The sequence below is a fragment of the Peromyscus leucopus genome, chromosome 10, assembly GCF_004664715.2.
Source record: "Peromyscus leucopus breed LL Stock chromosome 10, UCI_PerLeu_2.1, whole genome shotgun sequence".
NCBI lineage: Eukaryota > Metazoa > Chordata > Mammalia > Rodentia > Cricetidae > Peromyscus > Peromyscus leucopus.
The window spans coordinates 73,338,476-73,364,189 of NC_051071.1; the positions used below are offsets into that span (position 1 = coordinate 73,338,476).

The 25,714-nt window shown below is 39.0% G+C and overlaps 1 pseudogene; it reads left to right on the top strand.

Moving 5' to 3' along the window:
* The first annotated feature begins 5,315 nt into the window (after positions 1–5,315).
* On the top strand, positions 5,316–10,714 carry LOC114688995 (annotated as a pseudogene).
* The last annotated feature ends 15,000 nt before the right edge of the window (positions 10,715–25,714 follow it).

The following is a 25,714-nucleotide window of genomic DNA, read 5'->3' on the forward strand; positions in this document are numbered from 1 at the left end:
GTAGCAGTAGATGCCATACAAGGGAGAAGGAAAACATCAACAGCCCTACCCAGTTACGATGTCTACAAACTATAACAATAACCAACATGGCATAATAGCCTTAAGAGTACAACACTGGCACTCCTATACTGGAAATTACCAAACACCCTCTAATTGAACTAAAGACCCACTCAACAAGAGAAAATTCATACCTGGTACTAGAAACCTAGTTAACTATCTGGAGCGGATGACATCATTGATCTTTGAGGAGAACTTACAATGTATTTACTAAACCAGCAAAATTCCTAGCTGTATTCTAAACATTTATTCTTATACCCACAGATAAGAGTAGCCCTTACCCCTCATTAAAAAGAAAACAAACAAACAAAAACAACTTCTATTTGCAACAGATGGAGACCATACAGAAAACCACAACCAATCAATATACAGAGCACATGTGATTACCTGGTGCCCAGATATGTAGATGACACATCTACAACACAACTCCTATACCTAAGGCTCAGGGAACATCATGGAAAGGAGACAGCAAAAATATAAGAGTCAGAGAAACGGGAAGTCTTCTGTGAGAATTTGTCTTCTAGAAATGTCAAGGAAGCTGTGTGCATGAAGTCTTATCAACTTGACTTCCTAAACATGACCTGAAGAAGGAGCAGACCAATAGACAGGCTACCACTAAAGGGAGAAATTCCATAGGACCCCAACCCTAGACAAAGAACTGCAGACAACAAAGAAATACTGAGATTAGGAGGAATAGTCTTCCCTAGGGAATAGTCCCCAAATTGGTTATCCAATTTCAAGAAGCATGGTCTGAAATCATCTACATAAAAGTAACATTATATGGCATTAGCAGGTTTTATTTATATATTTAGGTGAATATATAAAATGTCTGTCTGTCTCTCTGTGTGTGTGTGTGTGTGTGTGTGTGTGTGAGAGAGAGAGAGAGAGAGAGAGAGAGAGAGAGAGAGAGAGAGAGAGAGAATGTATTGAGAGAGAGAAAGCAAGGAAGGGGAATACAGAAGAAGTTGGAGAGATGAAAAGGGAGAAATATTTTAATTATTGTAGTGGGTAGTTGTTCCAGCTTTGATCTGGAATTTCCAACCCCCATTGAGACTTTGGTAACTGTCTCGCCTACAAGGCGGGACCGAGAGAAGACCTTGAAGACCTGAGATCCAGATGGGCGGCTCTCTTGGTTCTTGGACCCTGGACATTGGAGGTAGACTGAGCAGAGTTCTCCAGAGAACACCACCGGACTGCACCACCCAGACCATGCAACATACCTATCCCTTCACTTGTAAGTTACCACAAAATAAACCTCCTTTTAACTGTGTGGAGTGGCCTTAATATTTCAACCAATAAATTATATTTTAATTTCTAAAAGTAAAAATAAGAATGTAACAGTGCTGTTGCAGAGGGTTTGTATGTTGCAGACGACTGAATAGGGGTGGAGAGGCTATCAAGTCTCTTTGGAGCCCATATGACCACATCACAAGCTGTGTGATGCCACAGACATTGATGTTTCCCTTTCTAAGTGTAAATCTTACTTGAGTTTTATCATTCCATGCTGTACTCCCATTTATCCCTTTGAAATGGGAATGCTTATTGTGTAGCATTGTTTAGGGGGACTTTGTAACTTGGCTTTGATTTTATACAAATTCACAGTACAATGACTGCTTCAAGCATCAGGAGACATTTTGGACTTTGGTCTTTTAAACATTGCTGGAACTGTTAACCATGGCAGATTTTCAAAGTCTAAATGAATGCATTTTAGTTTAGAAGTTGGTCAAGAGCCTATGGCATCAAGGAGTAAACTCGTTTCTTGGAAATGATATGTTAGAGTTTCAAGTTAGTGGGGGGAAAAGATACACGACAATAGAAAATATTGTCTATTTAACAGGATCTAAAGTAACTTTATAGTCAAGCTTCCAGACACCTCTTAGATTAGGATAATTGAGGTAGGAGGACTGTTGCTTTAACTGTGCTGTTTGTTAGAAGATATTGTTATGTTCACAGGCCAAATCTTGCATAGGCAAATTGCAGTCGGTCAAGGTGCTGGGATATAATGACTACATAGGCTGTGCTAAGGCCAGAAGAAAGTCCACAGCCTTCCTTTCCATGTTTAGGGTCACAATACTGTATTCCCTTTTCTATGATGTTCCTTCAGCAACAGATATGATTGTGCAAATGTCCTGTCTTTGACTGCCACTCATTCTCAGCACCCTGAGCAACCATGCTTCTCTGCATGAATAGCTGTTCACTGAAAAGAGAAGCTTCTCTGATTAAGGCTAAGAGTAACCTTTGCCCATGTGTAAAAATGTTGAGGGCAGGAAGCTGGTATTGCTTGCTTTGAGGAGTAGAATATGAAGAGGGGTAGGCTTTTTCTTCACTTGTGGAGCATAATATATGCTAAGTGATAAATTTTGGCTTCATTCCTATGTAGTGAGTTTTTTCTTCAGCCACTGGCCCCAAATAATGACACAGAGGCTTTTTATTAATTATGAAAGCATGGTCTTTAGTTTAGGCTTGTCTCAACTAGCTCTTATATCTTAAATTAATCCACTTATGTCAATCTATGTTCTATCACATGGCATTACCCCTCTTGCATCTTGCACCTCCTGTTTCCTCTCTGTATCTCCTGGTATCTCGCCTGTGCCTCAGTTATCTTCTCCTACTTCTCTCTGCCTAGGAGTACCACCTATGCCTCCTGCCTAGCCATTGACTGTTCAGCTCTTTATTAAACCAGTCACAGCAATGTATCTTCATACAGTGTACAGATATCCCACATTTCCTATGAGTTTCAATGATGTATGAATAGTGGGAAACATGTCATATGTGCACTTAGTTTTCAAAAAGTTATTTAATCAAAATTTTCAGAAGGGGTTGCAGCACCTTATGTGTTGGAAGAAATTAGGATATACATTACATATACAAACCAAAGAAAGGATACTAATGACAAGTGGTTACTATCTGACACAGTTTCTGTATGTACTGTTTAGTCCTAGCTTCATTTTCTGACTTAAATGGTGGGTACAAGCTGCCACATAGGCTAGATTGTAGCATGAATCTTAGAGGGTCTTATTAATAAAATCAAACCCAAAGCCAGTTATTGGGGTGAACACTGGAAGATCAGAGAGACAGAATCACCTCACCTGGCCAACTTCTCAGCTGATGTTGTTTCCTCAGACTGGAAGTCTCTATGTCCTCATATCCGAATGGCTCTCAGCTGAACTGCTAGAAGCCTGAAAGCTTAGCCAGGCCAAATGCTTCTTGTTCCTGGTACTCACACCTTATATACATTTCTGCCTTCTATCACCACTCCCAGGGATTAAAATCTCGCTGTCTGGGATTAAAGGCATGAGTCACCATACTTGGCTGTATCCTTGAACACATGGATTTCTGCCTCTGGAATGCTAGGATTAAAGGCGTGTACCTATTCTAAATATCTAGTGGCTTTTCTGTTCTCTGACCCCAAATAAGTTTATTAGGGTACACAATAATGCGGGGAACACAATACCACCACACTAGATGGTTTCCCTTATATACAATTTCAAGAGGACTTAAATTGTGTATTGAATATTATTAGTGAGTGGTAGGAAAAGAGGGGTTCAAGAGAGGTTTCAAAGTTGAATCATCCTTCAGACAAGAGCTTTATTAACACTGGCAGACAGATGAGCATCAGAGAACAACGGGGTCTTCAGTAAGACGATTCAGTCCCATCGGGCAGAGGGATGTGTCTGCTCTTCAGAGTTTATGAAGAGGAGTTTCTGCACTAAAAAAACTTATTAATATGTGATCTGTGCAATGTGGCAGAGGCAGGGGAGAGGGACACACTTAACATAGGCTACATGGCAGGTCTCACTCTTTGGGTAGGACACTGAGAATGGTTACAGTGTGGTCTGTAAGACAAACATAATCAGGTTGTTCTTGGATCTCGGCAAGAAGGAAAATAGTGCAGATTCCTACTCTGTTTTGAGCCTTCTTTGTTTAGGTCTTGAAGTGGCCCTGTTCTCTCACATTGTCCATTTAAGTGTGTCACTTTAATTTGGAGCAGAGAAACAATTTAAACTTTATCTGAGTTTAAATCTCTCACCAATATTAAATGTTGTGTGATATTTTGATTATGTTCTGACAAATAAAGCTTGCTTGTAGTCAGAGGGTGGAGGTATCTACCAGCTGACCATGGAGGTTTGGAGGACTGTAGAGAGAGGAGACAGGAAGTGATGAGGTGAGGTATAGTGATATTGTGTACCCCAATATATTGTGTAGCCTAATAAACTTATCTGGGGTCAGAGAACAGAACAGCCACCAGATGGACATAGAGACCAGAAAATGGTGGCACACATGCCTTTAATCCTGTCACTTGGGAGGCAGAGATCCATCTGGATCTCTGTGATTTCAAGGCAACACTGGAAACAGCAAGGCATGGTGACACACACCTTTAGTCCCAGGAAGTGATGGCAGAAAGCAGAAAGGTATATAAGGTGTGATGACCAGGAACTAGAGGCCTTTTAAGCTTTTAGGCTTTTAGCAGTAGTTCAGCTGAGATACATTCAGATGAGAACTCTGAGGCTTCCAGTCTGAGGAAACAGGATCAGCTAAGGAGTTGATGAGGTGAGGTTAGCTGTGGCTTGTTCTGCTTCTCTTATCTTTCAATGTTCACCCCAATATCTGGCTACAGGTTTGTTTTTATTAATAAGACCTTCTAAGATTTGTGTTACAGTGAGGCTGAGAGAGGATCTCAGCCATTTCAGTTTGGAGGAATCAGAGGAGAGGAGGAGAAGCCACAGTTACTTCCAATCTCTCCAGTTCCGCTGACCAAAAGTGCCAAGATCTTGTCTCAGCCCTGCCTTACCCCTTCCTGTCCCTCTCTCCACAGTCCTCTAAACCTGTGTCATTAACTAGTGGCTAGCTCTGTTCCCTGACTCCAAGCAAGCTTTATTTGTCAGAACACAAACAAAATATCACACAACAATTAGAGATTCCTTTTTAAAGTATAGCTTATCTTTCCCACTTTTCACATGCTTTATGGTTTCTACTCCACATGCATATTCCAAGTTATAGGGAATATTTTATTCACCTTTTTGTGACTTTAGAAGCAAAAGATGAAGCTGAAAGTAGTGTTCTATTCATTTAGTCCAGCACATAGTTGGTATAAGCAGGAAGATCATAATTTTTAAAGTTGAGATGTCTATGTAGCTAGAAGAACTGAAAAAAAATGGATTCAAGAGAAGGTTCAAAGTTGAATCATCCTTCAGGCAAATGCTTTATTAACATTGGTAGACAGAAAGACATCAGAGCACAGTAGAGTCTTCAGTAAGATGATTCAGTTTCACCAAGTGAAGAGAGATTTCTTCAAAGTCTATAGTTTGCTTGTGGCTATCTTGGATGGTCTACATGGGACAAGCATCTATGTTGGCAGGTCAACTGGTACTGTCATTGTGCAGGTCTTATTTAGGCAACCACATTGTTGAGATTTCATGCATGCAACATCCCTGTAATAGCTACAAAACACTTTTTTCCATCACGTATCCAGGTCCTCTGGCTCTCACACTCTTCTCACACCTTTTCCAAAATGTTTCCATAGCCTTTGATTGAGAAATTTAGCTCTGTAAGTATACTGATTGATCTTGGGCATTCAGTGGTCATTTATTCTCTTTATCTTGACCAGCAATGGATCTCTGCAATATTGTCCACTTGTTGCAATGGAAGCATTTTGATGAGGTGTGAGAGCTACACTTACTGTGGTTATAAGGATAAATGTTTAGAATGTAGTTAGAAATTACACTTGTTTTGGAAAATGGCAGTAGGAGGTTCTCCTTTGGGGTCTATGATCTCTCCAGACATGGAGAGTTGATTTGGTTTACAGTACCGTGCATGAATTTCTTACTACTGAGCTGTCCTCAAATCTAATTAGACAACCCTTGGTCACTCCTAAGATAAATGTGCCACAATTTTGCGATTATTATTGATATCTTCCCATGCCAGTCATTGTTATAATTTATAGATTTGAAAGCTTATAGAACTATTGATTACATTTCTCCCTAGAGATCTTATGTAGAATGCTCTAATACTATGAAAGTCCTTAGAGAGGAAGTTTCCAAGTCAATTGCATCTCGATTCCTCCAGGTCCTATGTTTGATGTATATGATGTCTTCATTAATAGGTGCTGTGGAATGTTGTTCTGTATGCTATGAATATGTGTTGCTCTGATTGGTTGATAAATAAAATGCTGATTAGCCAGGCAGGAAGTATTTCTGGGAAAAAGAAGAGCAGAGTCAGGTGTTGCCAGCCAGACACAGAGGAAGCAAGATGACAAGGCAAACTGAGAAAAGGTGCCAAGCCACATGGCCAAACATAGATAAGAATTATGGGTTAATTTAAGTGTAAGAGCTAAGATGACACTAGAACAATGGGAAGTGATTTTCAGTAATAAGCCTGAGCAAATGGCCAAGCAGTTATAATTAATATAAGCCTCTGTGTGTTTACTTGGGGGGTGTGATTGGAAGAGTTTGTCCAGACTGTCAGCCGGCCAAGACACAGAAATCTTCCAACCACAAATAGGGTCTTATCTTCAAGTTCTGGGAAGCAATCAAGGACAATGGCTAGGGACTATATTGTTTGGGAAGAGTCTTGGACAGAGACCCCCGGCCCCAAACCAACTACTGATAGTGAAGTTTTCCATTTCTGGCACTGGATTTTTTGATAACAGTATATGGTTCCTGAGACTGCCAGCATCACCACACTCAGCAAAACTTCTTCCAACCCTACCCTCTCCACACACACATGAATATGTATGTACTAATAATCAAGCCTACACAACAATGTTTCCCTATTGATTCCTCAAGCACCTTTGGTTCCATTTGTTACTCTGGGAAGAGGGTAATGGAAGGAAAAAGCAAGAAAGAGATAGGTGGCACTAAGAACATATGAACTCTTTAAGTCAGTGAGTTGTAACAAAAACATGTCTTCCTTAGACATTCATTTTCTTCCATCTGGTATGTACTCTGTGTGTTTAGCTGAAAATCACTTCCCATCGTTCTAGTGTCATCTCATGCCACATCTGTCATTAATCTCTCAACTGATTCTTCTGTAAACCCTAGCATCACATTTAAAAGAAAACAGTAGGTGCAGCTCTGTTGGTTACACTACCGTGTACTTGGGTGATTTTTGCCCTGAGATATTAAAGGAATTTAGGACTTCAATTTAATTTTTATGTTAAAAAATACCCTGCCCTTTGACCACTTCATTATAGATTTATACTTATATCTAAGAATTGTATTTAATATATTTTCTGTTGTTCTTCTCATCCTAGGTCATCCAAATACTAAAGTTTTTGTAACTCACGGTAGAGCCAATGGCATTTATGAGGTGATCCATCATGGGATCCCCATGATTGGCATCCCTTTATTTGCGGAACAACATGATAATGTTGCTCACATGGTGGCCAAAGGAAAACAGCTGTTGCAGTTGAATTTCATACAATGACAAGTGCAGATTTACTTCATGCACTGAAGGCAGTCGTTAACAACCCTTCGTGAGTATAACCGCCTATCTATTTATTTGTCTTGTATCAGAACCCGGGACTTTACACATGCATGCTGAGCAACTATTCTGTCACTGAGCTATGCCACTAGCCTATTAAATATAGTTAATTTCTCACCAGAAGGTCCAGAGAGCAGCAATCAACCTAAAGAAATATTGATACTACAAAGACCTACATTAGATAGTGAGGCAATGTCAATGTGTTTTCTCATTATTTATTTTAGACAGAGTCTGGATTTAACTTGATGTCTTCCTCTTTCATCCTATACAATTCTAGAATAAAAAGTATGTGTCAACACCCTAGACCAAAGTACTTCGCAATTGTTTTACTAAAGAAAATTATCAGAGATTTAATTTTATAATAAATACAGTTTTATTTGTTAAAATACCTATTGATAGTTCAAATTGTAGTATAGTGAAGCAAATGAACAGAACCAATATTTTTCTTTTACTTAAAAAAATCTCCTCAAGGCTCCCAACTGGATCAGGCCCCCTGAATGGGTGAGACAGTCATTTGGCTTGATCTGTTTGGGAGGCAGCTGTGCATTGGTGCCGGGTCCTGGGCTCGTTGCATGAGTTGGCTGTTTGAATCCTGGGACCTATGCAGGGACGCTTGGCTCGGTCTGGGAGGGGGGGGACTGGACCTGGCTGGACCGAGTCTACCAGGTCGATCCCGGTCCTTGGGGGAGACCTTGATCTGGAGGAGGTGGGAATGGGGGGGTGGGTTGGGGGGAGGGGGAGGGGGGCAAGAGTGGGAGAACAGGGGAATCTGTGGCTATTATGTTGAATTGAATGGTGTTGTAAAATAAATAAAAAAAACTCCTCAAAATGGCCCTTTGTTAACCAGTATGATAACATTAATCTCTGATTCCAATTATATTTAATTTTACAAATTTTTGTTTGCCAATATTTGATTCTATTGCTGATCTGTGGTTAAAAAAATAGAGCTTTGATTTTTATCCAGTTAATAACATCAATAAAGGGGATTCTAGTTATAAATAGTGCATATCCTTAGATTTTTAAGTTGTGGTTGCCTTGTTTAGAAGAATTATGTAATTTTAAAAGATTGCTTTGAAAGAGAGTACTTGGCCTATTGCTGTTTAATTGCCAAATATCTTACACAATAATGATTTACTTTCCAAAATACATCAGAACATTAAATTAATTTATGCTTCCTCATTATAGTCTTTCTTTCATCAACAATATTATACATGTATTTCATGCATAAAAATTTTGTTTAGAACTGTAATGGGAAAGAAAGAAAAAAGAAAGAAAGGAAGGAAGGAAGAAAGAAAAAAAGGAAGGAAGAAGGAGAGGAATGGAAGAAGGAAGGAGAGAGAAAGAGGAAAGAAAGAAAGAAAGAAAGAAAGAGGAAGGAAGGAAGGAAGGAAGAGAGGAAGGAAGGAAGAAAGGAAGAAATTGTAACTGGGCAGTGGTGGTGCATGCCTTTAATTCCAGCACCCAGGAGGCAGAGGCAGGTGGATTTCCGTGAGTTTGAGGCCTTCCTGGTCTATAGAGCAAGTTTCAGGACAGTTAGGCCTATTACACAGAGGAACCCTGTCGTGAAACCCGAGAGAGAGAGAGAGAGAGAGAGAGAGAGAGAGAGAGAGAGAGAGAGAGAGAGAGAGAGATTGGTAATGAACAACAGATACATTTTAAAGCAACTTAACTCAATTTAAATAAATTTTACTTATTATAATAAGGAATTTGTGAAGCTCATTTTCTTTTTACAGTTTTTGAAAAATAATATTTTTCTTGATGATTAGATAAAAACCCTTTTGTATGGATACTTGCCTACATTTCTAATCCTTAATAGATATAATGATGGTACTAGATGAAGCTGATTTCTTAAATAGATGACACATTTTGAAAGTTTATGACACACACTGAATTATTCAGTAAACTGTATAACATCCTTATTATAGGCCTCATGTCTTGTATAACAAAAATACATTACTGTTTCTTCCTTTGTCTGAAAAACACTGTCTTCTCTCTTTGTATATTATGGCTGACTTTCTCTAACATATTATAAATAACAAGAAAGGAATTTGTCTCCATTGCCATTGGTACTCTGTTATGATACAGTATGTTAAGCTTTACACTTGATGAGACATGTCCATAAATAGATCCCTTTCCCATGTATCCTAGCCTGTATTCATTTCACCACTAGAATAAAATATCTCTTTGATGTTTCAGTGTAAAATATTGAGTAGTCTCAATATTGAAATGTCACAACATGTAAAAGAAAAGCATGAATAGTAATTGCAATAATAATTCTAGTTTACAGTAAGAATGATTAAAAGTGTTCCAAGAGTCAAAACCATTTTCCTACAAATAGAAGAAATTAGTAAATGTCTTTTACTAAGAAGAAGCTAGTAAATGAATAATCATTGCATATCTATGTTTATAATCAATAAGCATTGATAAGTGGTCAATATGAATTCCTCACCAATCCCAACTCCTTATCAGCTTTGCCCAGATATGGACCACAGTGAAAATGGCATGCATTGGCTATGCATCTTCAAATTGTTCTACTGTTCTGAATTCTTCATACTAGCTACACTAGTATTTGCTTTCTAAGTGACTCATGTTTCAAAACCTCAAAGGATAACTCATTTTGATTTTGTTTATTTGCTTTGGGGTGTTAACTGGTTCCAATCTTATATTTATGAATATTTGCTTTTCCCAGCATTTCTCTTCTTTGTTTAAATCCTGTGTGTTGAAGAAGTTCTAGCTGATACATTATTTAATAAGATCTTTACTGTGATGAACACATAATTTTCTTTATACTTCCATGTGATCATCTTTATGATACACAGAAATTTATACACATATGTGTTCACCTTCATTCTGTAAGTCAATGCCCATCATGTTTCCCTTTAGCTATAAAGAGAATGTGATGTGGTTGTCAACCATTCACCATGAACAGCCTATGAAGCCCCTGGACAGAGCTGTCTTCTGGATTGAGTTTGTCATGCACCACAAAGGGGCCAAGCATCTGAAGCCACTTGCCTATAACCTCAGTTGGTACCAGTACCACTCTCTGGATGTGGTTGGATTCCTACTCGCCTGTGTTGCAGCCTTGGCTTTCCTTGATGTAAAATGCTGCTTGATTGTTTACCAATTCTTTGTAAAGATGGGAAAGAAAAATAAGAATAGGGTTCTTCAAGAATGAAGGCAAGACTCTCCCATTCAACTCTAGCACTGTGTATCAGGTGCTTCTTGTTTTAGGAGATATAGGGATACTTGACTTATCTATATATTTTACTCCTTAAAAATTAAGAAATTAACCATTTTAAATACTTATTTCCTCATGTAACTAATTTGTGCTGATTTACTGATGTAATAGTCCCGAGACCAATGATAACCGCAGAAACACTATCTTATTTATGGGAGAAGAATAGAAAGCCTGAAGTTTTATTGTGAATTTTGTACATTGTGGTGGTATTGTGTTCCCCAAATACTGTGCACCCTAATAAACTTATCTGGGGTCAGAGAACAGAATAGCTACTAGATACAGAGGCAAGAAAATGGTGTTACTCACATCTTTAATCCTAGCCTTCTGGAGGCAAGGATCTCTGTGAGTTCAAGGCCACACTGGAAATAGCCAGACATGGTGACTCACGACTTTAATCCCAGGAAGTAATGACAGAAAGCAGAAAGGGATATAAGTCGTGAAAACCAGGAACTAGGCTGGTTAAGCTTTTAGACTGTGAGCAACATAGTTCAGCTGAGATCCATTTGGATGAGGACTCAGAAGCTTCCAGTCTGAGGAAACAGGATCAGCTGAGGAATTGGCAAGGTGAGGTGGCTGTGACTTGTTCTGCTTCTCTGATCTTCCAGCATTCACCCCAATACCTGACCCTGGGTTTGTTTTTATTAATAAGACCATTTAAGATTCTGGCTACAGCACATTTTTTAAACATCATTTTTAAATAAAATGGAATGAAATGAACTACCAGTGTCTGTCCCCCCCTCCAAAAAAATGATCTATTTAAAAAGTGACAAGGCAGATTTTATTTAAACTACTAAAGTAGAGGACAGAGGCTTTGAGATACAATGAATCCAATTCTATAAGAAAAAAAGATGATTTTATAGAAACAAATATGAAGGGCAGCAAGATGTTTCAGCTGGTAGGGGCATGGGTCACACAAACCTGTCAACTTGAGTTCAAGCCCCAGAATCCACAGATTATGAAAGGAGAGATTCAACATCACAGAATTGTTCTGTGCCTTAATTCTGTGTCTTTTCACACACATGCCCGTGTGCCCATATACACACAGCATACATACACACTCATACACCACCACCACCACCATCAACAATAATACCAACAATAATAATGAATATAAAGTGAAGTTTAAAGAACATTAAAACATGAGTAGAAGGGAATAAAGAAGTATGAATTAAAAAGGAGTCCTAGAGTTAGTGGAGAATTACAAAAGTAGGTGGAAAATTAATTTATGTGTCCTGGTAAGAGGGAAAAAGAATATACAATTCACAGTTTCACATAAATACAGATGCGTGCACATAAACATTGAAAATTAAATCAACTTTAAAGACAGAATACAACTGAAAATTAGGATAACTTGCTCTCTGTACATTGTTAATCAAGTCCTATGTGCTGCATGAGCCTAGAAATACATCTTTCTTAAATACAAAATACTTTGCTGATTATTTTTGTTATTTATTACACCAACTCGAGATTTTTCCTAATGCATTCCCCACAGCTCTTCACAGTTGATGGCTTCTGGCAGGGGTGTGGGGAATGACTCAGTTACCTTTAGAGTGCTGGCCACTGGGAGTGTGACCATGCCCCAAGGAGTGAATGGACAGCACAGATTGCACTTGGTGTATTTTGGGGGGGTAGAACACTGGGGAGGATGCATGGACCTGGGAAGAGTGGGAGGAGAGTGTGATAGGGGTGCCTTGCATGAATTTCCCAAATAATCAATAAAAATATTACACTGGAAAAAAAGTTAGATCATCTGATACATTTTTTGGTTAGAAAAGTGGAAGCCATTTTACCAAATGGTGCCTTGACTAGTGTTTTCATTGGATAGCTCTGTGCAATTGGACAGTATGAAAATACACAATGGAAGATGGCCTGCTTAGCTCAGGACAATAACTGAGTACCCCATGCTTAATTGAGTCTGCTTAGTGTTATAGCACAGTTCCGTCCTGTGGCAACAAGGTGACCTGTGCCTTCCTATTATTCTAGCTGCTTTGCTACCCAGAACAAGTATGTGAAAAACACAAACTTTCACACTTTTACTTATTTTGCTTTAACAACATATAAGATAATAATTGCGGAAGGAATAAATAGTCAACATTGAATGGAAAATTTTGATATCATAGCGTCTTTGCCAGAGAGAATAGCTTAAATAGTAAAAGGTTCTCAGGACCTGACCTACAATATCTACAATTAGCATTTTCCTTCTCAGGGCATAGTCTGCAAAGCAGAGCACAGTGAAGACAGACCACAACTAAACAGCATTTCTTTCGCTCAATAAACATATCATAAAGTTGGATAGGGGATGTAATTTTCATGTTTGATAGATGAAAAGATTTCTATAGTGTTGATGATTGAGGATGATTATTAATCATACTAGATATGATAATAATGTACAGGAAATAAGCAAGGATTTTTTTTTTTTTACTGAACTTGAAATATAAGAGAATCAGTTAGATACAGTGTAGTGGGTAGCCATTCCGCCATCTACCTATCCCTTTATTTGTAAGTTACCCACTAAAAAATCTTCCTTTTAACTATGTGGAGTGGCCTTAATAATTTCACCAATAATACAGCCTTCTTGTCACTGTGCAAAATCAAATTGAAGCTACTTTCAATATTTACACAGCAAATTAAGGTTAAATGGTGCTCTTTTCCATTGCCTTACTTTGAGAATGAGACTGAGCATGGAAATCTTTGTTTATAGCAGCCCATATTAATCTTCATTCTACATACTTTATAATTCACCTCAACCTTTCCATTGCTGTGTCCTTTTAATACAATTCTCATGTTGTAGCAACACAAACCATATTTCATTGCTACTTCACAACTGTAATTTTGCTACTGTTATGAATCATAATATAAATATCTGATATGCAGGATATTTGACATGTGATCCATGTAAAGGGGTCAGTTGACCCTCTGCAACCCACAGGTTGAGAACTGCCTCTGTAGACAAATAAACAGCCAATTAAACAAATTTTCACAGCTCTGCATTTTGGAAGTTTTTCAAAAACATAAGCATTTCTTGTCATAGCAACATGAGCAATGTTGAAAATTTCACTTATAGGTTTCCTAGTAGTGCTTACATAGTTGTTATTAATTTTTATTAATATTTAATTTCAACTTATTATCTCATGTATGTTTTTGAACAAACTTAAGGAGATAACATTTTGACTATTCTGGCAAGAAGGAAGATATTCTAAAGACAAATACCCCTGCTCCTTCTTTTGGCTATTATGACTCTTCAAACAATAGATTCCAAAAAAGTCTGCTTCCCCAGGAATCTCATGCTGGGAGAAAGAAAAGGCTGAGTCCTTGATGCCAGCTAGTGGGCAAGCTTTTCTCTTGGGAAGAAACTTCACAGAGTTCTGGCAAATTTTCAGATGACCTTACAAAAGAGACTAGAGCCAATGAGACAATGATCAAAGATGAGCAAGCCCACTCTGTTGGAAGGCTCCTATTGGATGCGTATTTCATGCCCTGTATATACCTAAATCTCTTAAGTACTCCCAGATTGACTAGGCAGGTAGGGTAAAGGCTACTAGAACTATATGCTCTTCTTTCCAGTGTGACCACATCCTTCCTCTTCTCATCATTACTTTTCTCGTTCATTGGTTTATATAGGACAGGTTGCTAAGCTTAGAGTTTTAAGATAGCAGGGACCCAAGCTTTATCCCTAACCACTTTTGTAACAGTTTATGAAACTCAGTGAAATTTAAAAGTGATGCAGTTGAAACCATAGAAAAATATACTTTCATTACATAATGAGTCTTACAGAAACTTGAGGGTAAGAAATCTGGAAAATTAAGACCCAGTAGCCAGGTATATAAATAGATATTCCATGATGACCTGCTTAGTAAGACGCTGGAGAACAAATGGTTATCATAAGGTTGATGAGACTTAGTAGGTATTATATATACATATATTCAATGACAATAATTATAAAAAAAGATCATAGATTCCAGGTGGATTGGGAGGAGGGGGAAAACATTGGAGGAGGAAGATGAAGAGTTGGAGATGATTCCAAAACACTATATACATAAATGAAGTTTTCAAAAAATAAAAAAATCCCTAAAAACAAATAGAAAAATTGATTGAAGAATTTTGACTCAAATATTTTGTTTTATTTTTATTGTATTTTATTACAATAAATTGTTGTGTATATCGCTCTGTATCAATAAAATAGTGATCGGCCAGTAGCCAGACAGGAATTGTAGGCAGGACTAACAGAGAGGAGAGTTGAGGGAACAGGAAGGCAGAGAGGGAGACACTGCCAGCCGCCACCCTGACAAGCAACATGTGAAGATGCTGGTAAGCCATGGGCCATGTGGCAAGGTATAGATTTATAGAAATGGGTTAATTTAAGATGTAAGAACAGTTAACAAGAAGCCTGAGCCATTAGGCCAAACAGTTTAAATAATATAAGCTTCTGTGTGTTTATTTTATATGTGGGTTATGGGACTGCGGGGGCTTGGTGGGACCTGGAGAGAAGCTCTCCAGCTACAATAAATTTATTGCACTTTTAAAATAATGCTGATTATAATATTTTTTCCTTTCCTCTCCTCCCACCAAGCCCTCCCAAAGAACCTTCCCTACTATCCTTCAAATTCATGGGCTTTTTTTCACTAATGTATGTGTGTGTGTATGTGTGTGTGTGTGTGTACATATTCCTAAATATAACCAGTTCAATCCATATAATTGTATTTGTATTTATGTTTTCAGGACTAACCTTCTGGCACTGGACAATCAATTGGTGTGCTCTTCCTTGGGAAGAGCACCTTCTCCCACTCCCAGCTTTCTTTGGTTGCCTATAATTCTTCGTGCAGGATGTGGACTTTTCTCCAGACACTTTGGCATGTCCGTTAGTGTCCTTGTTCAGCCCATGTTTGAGCAGTCATGTTAGTAAAACTTTATGGGTGTAGCTTCTGATATTACTAGATGACACAATCTCACAGCAAACTCGCTGTCCCTATATGTAATATTGTTAAGCTTTTACAGGATAGAGTAAAAATCTTAAAAGTTTGCCCTATCTTCAAATACCTGCAGTCATTATTTCATATCTGAGAATACTTTGCAAAATGAATGAAGAAAATGATCTCTTCTGTAGAAAGGTATGTTCTAATAACTCAAAGAAAGGCTGAGTATCACTCTTTACAAATCAAAAGTACATTCAAGTAGGCAAATAATATTTAAAACTAATTGATGTAAGAAATCATAACACTAACATCAAGGAAAAAGCAGACAGTGCTGAATTAATTGGATTATATATTGAATATTTTATCATACAACTAAATGGGCAAATTCAAATAAACAATCGACCAAAAGGACAAAAATAATTAATTACATGTTCTTTCACTATATTGATATATTTTAAAATATTTTTATTATATTTTTGTATGATGTGTATATTTCTGTTCTCCATTTATGTGCAGTATCCAAAGAATCCAGAAGATCCCCTGGAAATGGAGTTACAGACGGGCATAAGTTACAATGTGGATGCAAGGGATTGAACTCAGGACCTCTGGAAGACCAGCCAGTGCTCTTAACTGCCAAGCCATCACTCCAAGCCCTGTAGATGTATTTTTAAAGAGGGAAGAAACCTATCAAACTACAGCATCTAGAGGCAAAATAAGATCTTAAGAGGTCTAAAAGCTAAATTTCCAGTGTACATTTATTTTATTTTATAATTAAAATACAATTACATTATTACCTCCAACCCTTCCCATGTTCTTCTCTAAGATCCATGACACCATTAGGCACAAAATAATTATATCATTTTTTCTTTACAGCTGAATAGTATTTCACAGTGTATATGTACCACATTTTCATTATTCATTCATCAGTTGAAGGATATTTAGGCTGTTTTTATTCCCTATTATGAATAGAGTGGCAATGAACACAGCTGAGCAAGTGTCTGTGGAGTAGGATATCACTTTTCTGTTGCTGTGACAAAACTTACAGAGGCAACTTATATGTAAAAGAGTTTATTTTGATTTATTGTTCCAGGAGGCCAAAGTCTATAATGGTGGGACACCATGGAAAGGCCTCAGGCATGGTGGGCAAAACAGGAAGCTGAAAGCTCCCATTTTAACTACAAGTACAAGCAAAGAGAGAAAACTCGGCCGAGCGGTGGTGGTGGCGGCGGCGCATGCCTTTAATCCCAGCACTCGGGAGGCAGAGCCAGGCGGATCTCTGTGAGTTCGTATGCCAGCCTGGGCTACCAAGTGAGTTCCAGGAAAGGCGCAAAGCTACACAGAGAAACCCTGGAGAGAGAGAGAGAGAGAGAGAGAGAGAGAGAGAGAGAGAGAGAGAGAGAACTCAAAGTAAGGCAAGGTTTTAAGCTCTAAAAGCCCATCTCTAATAAGATCCTTCCTCCAGCAAAGCTACACATTCTAAGCATCCCCATATGGTACCACCAACTGGGTGACAAGTATTCAAATACATGAGTTTGTGGGAGGGCGCATGGGATCATTCTCATTCAAAACACCAGAGATGTGGAATCCTTTGAACACATACAAAGGAGCAGTATGACTGGGTCATGTGATGTAATTTTAGCTTTTTTGAGAATTCTCCAGGCTGATTTCCAGAGTGATTACACGTTGGCAATCCCAGCATTGAACATGGGTTTCCCTTTCCTCACATGCTCACCAGTGTTTGTTGTCTGTTGTTTTCTTGATCTTAGCTATTCTGCATGGAGTAAAATGAAAACCCAGGGGAGCTTTAATTTGCATTTCCCTAATTGTTAAAGACAATGAACACTTCTTGAGAGATTTTCACTTCATTTGAGAATTCTCTGTATGTTAATGCATTATTATGAAAGTACCTCTCACATTCTAAGAGACTGGGAATTTTGCTGGACCTCACAGCCAGAGTTAATAATGCAACTTGAGGTCACTTAAGACACAAGACAGATATTTTGCTGTCTCCTCAGCCTGTTTGTCTAACCTGCCTTTATGAGAACAGTGTACCAACTGATCTTAATTGCCTTGGATCCCATGCAATCAGCTTTTACAACATAAGTTAAAGTGTAGCTGTGATTTTTGTATTATGTACTTTTCCATGGCCTAAACCCAAAGTAATACATGTATATATGTGTGTCACAGCAGTAATGCCGGACACCACAAATTGGCTGAAAGAAACCATATGAAATGAATATCCAGAATAAATGCTGGAATGCAACATTCAGATAATACTCAACAGTGTTTGTTTGTTTGTTATTTTGGTTATGTGGGGTCATTTGGAGTCACTGACTTAATCTCTTGTAAAGCTATGTTGAAGATTTCTGTGAAGTATCCCCTCATTTCTTTCCCATGTGATGCTTTCTATGGTGTTTAATAAATATGGAACAAAAGCCCTTTGTTAGGTACACAGAGACACAACACAAGTACAGACACAGAAGCAGATTCACAAGAGAATATTCAGGGAGGCACAGATATTTCATCATATACAATAAAATAATTCATTTATTATAATCTTGAAGTCTTTACACAGAAAGCAGTGTATATGTATGTATGTATATACATACATACATACATACATGGAAAAAATACATGCACATCAGGATGAATTTTACATGCTCTGGAAAATTCAATTATATATTAAATGTTTTGAGTTTAACTATTACCCAAAATTGTTTCAAAACTGACTGTAGAGTATTCCAAGTGTGTCATCCATTAAAAGTATTTTAGTATGGAAAGCTAAATTGTCACATATAAGGCCAGAAACAATGAAACCTTATTCATCTTTAAAATTTCTGGGCAGCATTATTTTTCTTTTTAACAGCAATGCTTAAAGACAGGATTATACCAGTAACTACAGATTTGAAACAAAATTAAAATAATCATGTGTTGGAAGCCTTGCTCCAGATGGGTTCGATGACCGGGAGGGATGTGTGAAGTTGGAGCCAAGAAGAGATTGTGACCACCTCCTGTTGTTCAAACAAGTGGCTCTGGATAGTCTGGGCTGTCTTTATTTATGTAATTTCAATATCAGTTTTACTTCCTGAGTTTCTAAAAATGGCTACAATAATTACCAGTTTGTTCCTTGGCTCCTTCCCCTTCCATCCCCCAAATCTCCCACTGGTAGCCATAACCTTTTTTATCTATATCTCTACTGTTAGAAGCATAGCAGTCTTGTAAGCTACGAAGGAACTTCTCTAACTAGGCACATCTACAGGTAGAATAGTGGGCCCAGCTGGCAGCATATATGGTTACTGTGTCATGCTGGGTGAGAGACAGTTTTTTCTCTTGGGGTTCATATTTACATCTGATAGAGTCTGGGTTCCCATGATCCACTCACTAGCCAAAGCTGGATCACTCTATTCTACATTTTATACTACTCTATCTCCTCTGAGGGCATACCAGGTTTTTCCATTTATCCTATAGGAAATATAACTTGGAACCTGACTGTTAATAGCTGGCACTGTGAATCCCTTGTTCTTATATCTATCTCCCTCAAATTCTTAGGTTATTGGCACAGTTATTAGAAATGAGGGAACTCTGGGTTTCTATGATTCTGCTTCATTCCCTGTTCCTAGACTATTCCCATTAACTCCTGATGCCATCTATTCAATAACATTTCTCAAAGAATCTTGTGGTAAAACCAATCTTTCCAGAATATCACAGCAAATATGGAATATTAAACTTCATGACCTACTGTGACTCATTCAGGCCAGCAGTATGGGTAGCATAAAGAAAGCAAGAAGAGTTGGCCCCAGGTTCTGGCCACCGGGCAGGTCCCCTTCTTGCCCCACCGGGAGGGATCCCCTTTTCCAAGCCCTCCCCCCCCAGCCACTGCAATCTCCGAGCCCTGCCCCCACGCCCATCTGCCCGAGACCCCAGCCACTTCCTGAGACTTAGAGACCAGCCCCCAGCTCCCATCCTGCTCCCAACTTCCCTTCTGGACCAGAGGTGAGTATCCAGGCCCAACCCGGACCCCATCCCTGGGCACCAGCCACTCCGGGAAGACCTGCCCAACTTGGCCCCAGGTTCTGGCCACTGGGCAGGTCCCCTTCTAGCCCCACCTGGAGGGATCCCCTTTTTCAAGCCCCCCGGCAGCCCTTGCAATCTCCGTATCCTGCCCCCACGCCCATCTGCCCAAGACCCCAGCCACTTACTGAGACTTAGAGACCGGCCCCCAGCTCCCATCCTGCCCCCAACTTCCCTTCTGGACCAGAGGTGAGTATTCGGGCCCAACACGGACCCCATCCCTGGGCACCAGCCACTCTGGGAAGACCTGCCCAACTTGGCCCCAGGTTCTGGGCACCGGGCAGGTCCCCTTCTAGCCCCACTGGGAGGGATCCCCTTCTCCAAACCCCCCAGCAGCCCCTGTAATCTCCACGCCCAACCCCACACCCATCTGCCCGAGACCCCAGCCACCTCCTTAGACTTAGAGACCGGCCCCCAGCTCCCATCCTGCTCCCGACTTCCCTTCTGGACCAGAGACTTCCGGTCCAGATAAGAGCTTCCATCCTGTCCCGGAGTTCCCATTCGGACAAGAGAACTCCCTTTTGGACAAGAGAGAGAGACTTCCTGAATCTGTCAGCTCTTTCTGAAACAAGTACACTGATAAGACGAAGAAGGAACCACAAGGAGATGGGCAGACGTCAAGGCAGAAGTACATACAACAAAATGAAGAGCAATACAGTATCACCAGAACCTAGCCTGCCTCCAACATCTAGACCTGAACATCAAAAATTGGAAGAGGCAGAAGAAAGTAACCTTATGAGTAACATCATGAAGAAGGTAGAGGCTTGTGTAGAGGAAAAGAAAAGAAAATTGGAAGAACGCTGTAAACAACTAGAGGAAAGGGCAAACAAATTAGAAGAAAACAATAAAGCCCTGCAAGAAAATAATAAAGTCCTGGAAGAAAACAATAAAGTCCTGCAAGAAAACAATAAAGTCCTGGAAGAAAACAATAAAGCACTGAAAGAAAATCATGAAAAAGCAATGAAACAAACAAAGGCAACAGTCCAAGACCTGAAAAGGGAAATTGAAAAAATAAAGAAGACACAAACAGAGGGAATGCTGGAAATAGAAAACCTGAGTAAAAGATCGGGAACTTCAGATGCAAGTATAACCAACAGAATGCAAGAGATGGAAGAGAGGATTTCTGGCATTGAAGATACAGTAGAAGAAATAGTTTCATCAGTCGAAGGAAACACTAAAGCCAACAAAGTCATGAACCAAAATGTCCAAGAAATTTGGGACACCATGAAAAGACCAAACCTATGAATTATAGGGATAGAAGAAGGTGAAGAATACCAACTCAAAGGCACAGAAAATATATTCAACAAAATTATAGGAGAAAACTTTCCCAACTTAAAGAAGGAAATGCCTATGAAGATACAAGAAGCCTATAGAACACCAAAAAGACTAGACCCCCCCAAAAAAGTCCCCTCGACACATAATAATTAAACAACTAAATGTACAGAATAAAGAAAGAATATTAAGAGCAGCCAAGGAAAAAGGCCAAGTGACCTATAAAGGTAAACCCATCAGAATAACACCTGATTTCTCAATGGAGACTTTGAAACCCAGAAGGACCTGGACACATGTAATGTAGACACTAAGAGACCATGGATGTCAGCCCAGACTAATATACCCAGCAAAACTTTCAATCATCATAGACAGAAGGAACAAGACATTCGAAGACAAAGCCAGATTTAAACAATACCTATCCACAAACCCAGCCCTACAGAAAGCACTAGAAGGAAAATTCCAACCGAAGGAAGTCAGATACACACTCGAAAACACAGGCAATAGATAAAGCCACAAGAGTAAACCCCAAAGAAGAGAAGTACACACACACTACCACCAAAAATAACAGGGGTGAAGAATCACTGGTCATTAATATCCCTTAATATCAACGGACTTAATTCACCTATAAAAAGACATAGACTTACAGAATGGATATGAAAGCAGGACCCATCTTTCTGCTGCATACAAGAAACACATCTCAAATTCAAAGACAGACACTACCTAAGAATAAAAGGCTGGGAAAAGACTTTCCAATCAAATGGTCTTATGAAACAAGCAGGGGTAGCCATCCTGATATCCAACAAAATAGACTTCAAACTAAAATCAATCAAAAGAGATCAAGAAGGACATTACATACTCATCACAGGAAAGATCCACCAAGATGAAGTTTCAATTCTGAACATTTATGCCCCAAACACAAGGGCACCCACATATGTAAAAGAAACATTACTAAAGCTTAAACCACATATAAAACCCCACACATTAATAGTGGGAGATCTCAACACCCCACTTTCACCACTGGACAGATCTCCCAAATCGAAACTTAACAGAGAAATAAAGGACTTAACTGAGGTCATGACCCAATTGGACCTGATAGATGTCTACAGAACATTCCATCCTAACAAGAAAGAATATACCTTCTTCTCAGCACCCCATGGAACTTTCTTTAAAATCAACCACATGCTTGGCCACAAAGCAAATCTCAACAGATACAAAAACAATTAGAATAACCTCCTGTGTTCTATCAGACCACCATGGTTTAAAGTTAGATTTCAACAACAACAAAAACTACAGAAAACTACAATCTCATGGAAACTGAATAATGCTCAACTGAATCACCAATAGGTTAAGAAAGAAATAAAGAAAGAAATTAAAGACTTCCTAGAGATCAATGAAAATGAAGACACCACATACCCAAACTTATGGGACACTATGAAAGCAGTGTTAAGAGGGAAATTCAAAGCACTAAATGCCCACATAAAGAAGTTGGAGAAATCCCACACTAGTGACTTAACAGCACACCTGAAAGCTCTAGAACAAGAAGAAGCAAAGTCTCCCAGGAAGAATAGACGCCAGGAAATTATCAAAGTGAGAGGTGAAATTAATAAATTAGAAACTAAGAGAATAATACAAAAAATTAATGAAACAAAGAGTTGGTTCTTTGAGAAAATCAACAAGATAGACAAGCCCTTATCCAAACTAACCAAAAGACAGAGAGAGAGAATCCAAATCAACAAAATCAGAAATGAAAAGGGGGATATAACAACAGACATTGAGGAAATCCAGAGAATTATCAGGTCATATTTCAAAAACCTCTACTCCACAAAACTGGAAAACCTAAAAGAAATGGACATTTTTCTGGATAGGTACCACATACTTAAGTTAAATCAAGACCAGATAAACTATTTAAATAGTCCAATAACCCCTAAGGAAATAGAAACAGTCATTAAAAGTCTCCCAACCAAAAAAAGCCCAGGACCACATGGTTTCAGCGCAGAATTCTACCAGATCTTCAAAGAAGAGTTAATACCAATATTCTCTAAATTGTTCCACATAATAGAAACAGAAGGAACATTACCAAACTCCTACTATGAGGCTACAATTACCCTGATTCCTAAACCAAACAAGGATGCAACAAAGAAAGAGAACTACAGACCGATCTCCCTCATGAACATTGATGCAAAAATACTCAATAAAATACTGGCAAACAGACTCCAAGAACACATCAGAACAATTATCCACCATGATCAAGTAGGCTTCATCCCAGGGATGCAAGGGTGGTTCAACATACGAAAGTCCATCAATGTAATGCACCATATAAACAAACTCAAAGAAAAAAACCACATGATCATCTCACTAGATGCAGAAAAGGCATTTGACAAAATCCAACACCCCTTCATGATAAAAGTCTTGGAGTGATCAGGAATACAGGGAACATACCTAAACATAATAAAGGCAATTTACAGCAAGCCAACAGCCAACATCAAATTAAATGGAGAGAAACTCAAAGCAATTCCACTAAAATCAGGAATGAGGCAAGGCTGTCCACTCTCCCCATACTTATTCAATATAGTACTTGAAGTTCTAGCCAGAGCAATAAGACAACATAAGGAGATTAAGGGGATACAAATTGGAAAGGAAGAAGTCAAGCTTTCCCTATTTGCAGATGACATGATAGTATACTTGAGTGACCCCAAAGATTCCACCCAGGAATTGATAAAGCTTATAAACACCTTCAGCAACATAGCAGGATACAAGATCAACTCAAAAAAATCAGTAGCCCTCCTATATACAATGGACAAAGAAGCTGAGAAGGCAATTATAGATACATCACCCTTTACAATAGCCACAAATGACATAAAATACCTTGGGGTAACACTAACCAAGCAAGTGAAGGACCTATATGACATGAACTTTAAGTCCCTGAAAAAAGAAATTGAAGAAGATGTCAGAAAATGGAAAGATCTCCCATGCTCATGGATAGGCAGGGTTAACATAGTAAAAATGGCAATCTTACCAAAAGCAATTTACAGATTCAATGCAATCCCCATCAAAATACCAACACAATTCTTCACAGACCTGGAAAGAATAATACTCAACTTCATATGGAAAAACATAAAACCCAGGAGAGCTAAAAGAAACCTGTACAATAAAACAACTTCTGGAGGCATCACAATCCCTGACTTTAAGCTCTACTATAGAGATATAGTAATAAAAACAGCTTGGTATTGGCATAAAAACTGACATGTGGACCAATGGAATTGAATTGAAGACCCTGACATTAACCCACACACCTATGGACATATAATTTTTGACAAAGAAGCCAAAAGTGTACAATGGAAAAAAGAAAGCATCTTCAACAAATGGTGCTGGCATAACTGGATGTCAGTATGTAGAAGGCTGCAAATAGATCCATATCTGTCACCGTGCACAAAACTTAAGTCCAAGTGGATCAAAGACCTCAACATAAATCCAGCTACTCTGAACCTGCTAGAAGAGAAAGTAGGAAGTAGTCTTGAACGCATTGGAATAGGAGATCACTTCCTAAATATAACACCAGTAGTGTAGACACTGAGACAAACAATCAATCAATGGGACCTCTTGAAACTGAGAAGCTTTTGTAGATCAAAGGATACAGTCAACAAGGCAAAGCAACAGCCTACAGAATGGGAAAAGATCTTCACCAACCCCACATGTGACAGAGGACTGATATCCAGAATATATAAGGAACTCAAGAAATTAGACATCAAAACAACCAACAGTCCAATTGAGAAATGGGCTTTAGAACTAAACAGAGAATTCTCAACAGGGGAAACCCAAATGGCTGAAAGACATTTAAGGAATTGCTCAACATCCCTAATCATCAGGGAAATGCAAATCAAAACAACTCTGAGATACCACCTTACGCCTGTCAGAGTGGCTAAGATCAAAAACACTGAAGACACTTTATGCTGGAGAGGATGTGGAACTAGGGGAACTCTCCTCCACTGCTGGTGGGAGTGCAAGCTTGTACAACCACTTTGGAAATCAATATGGCGCTTTCTTAGAAAATTGGGAATCAATCTCCCCCAAGATCCAGCTATACCACTCCTGAGCATATACCCAAGAAATGCTCAATCATACCACAAGAGCACTTGCTCAGCTATGTTCATATCAGCATTGTTTGTAATAGCCAAAACCTGGAAACAACCTAGATGCCCTTCAACTGAAGAATGGATAAATAAATTGTGGCACATATACACAGTGGAATACTACTCAGCAGAGGAAAACAATGACATCATGCGATTTGCAGGCAAATGGATGGATCTAGAAAAAAATCATCCTGAGTGAGGTAATCCAGACTCCGAAAGACAAATATGGTATGTACTCACTCATAGGAAGATGCTAGATGTGGAACAAGGATGACTGGACTGCTACTCACATCACCAGTGAGGCTACCTGGAAAACGGGACCCCAAAAAAGACACCGAGAAATGGATGAGATCTACATGAACAGCCTGGTCATGAGTGGGAGCAATGAAGGGCAACGGTCGAGGGAAAGAGAGTGGGAGATCCTAGCTGGATCAAGAAAAGAGAGGGAGAACAAGGAGTAGGAGACCATGGTAAATGAAGACCACATGAGAAGGGGAGGAAGCAGAGAGCTAGGGAGGCCCATGGAGATCCACAAAGATACCCCCACAAAA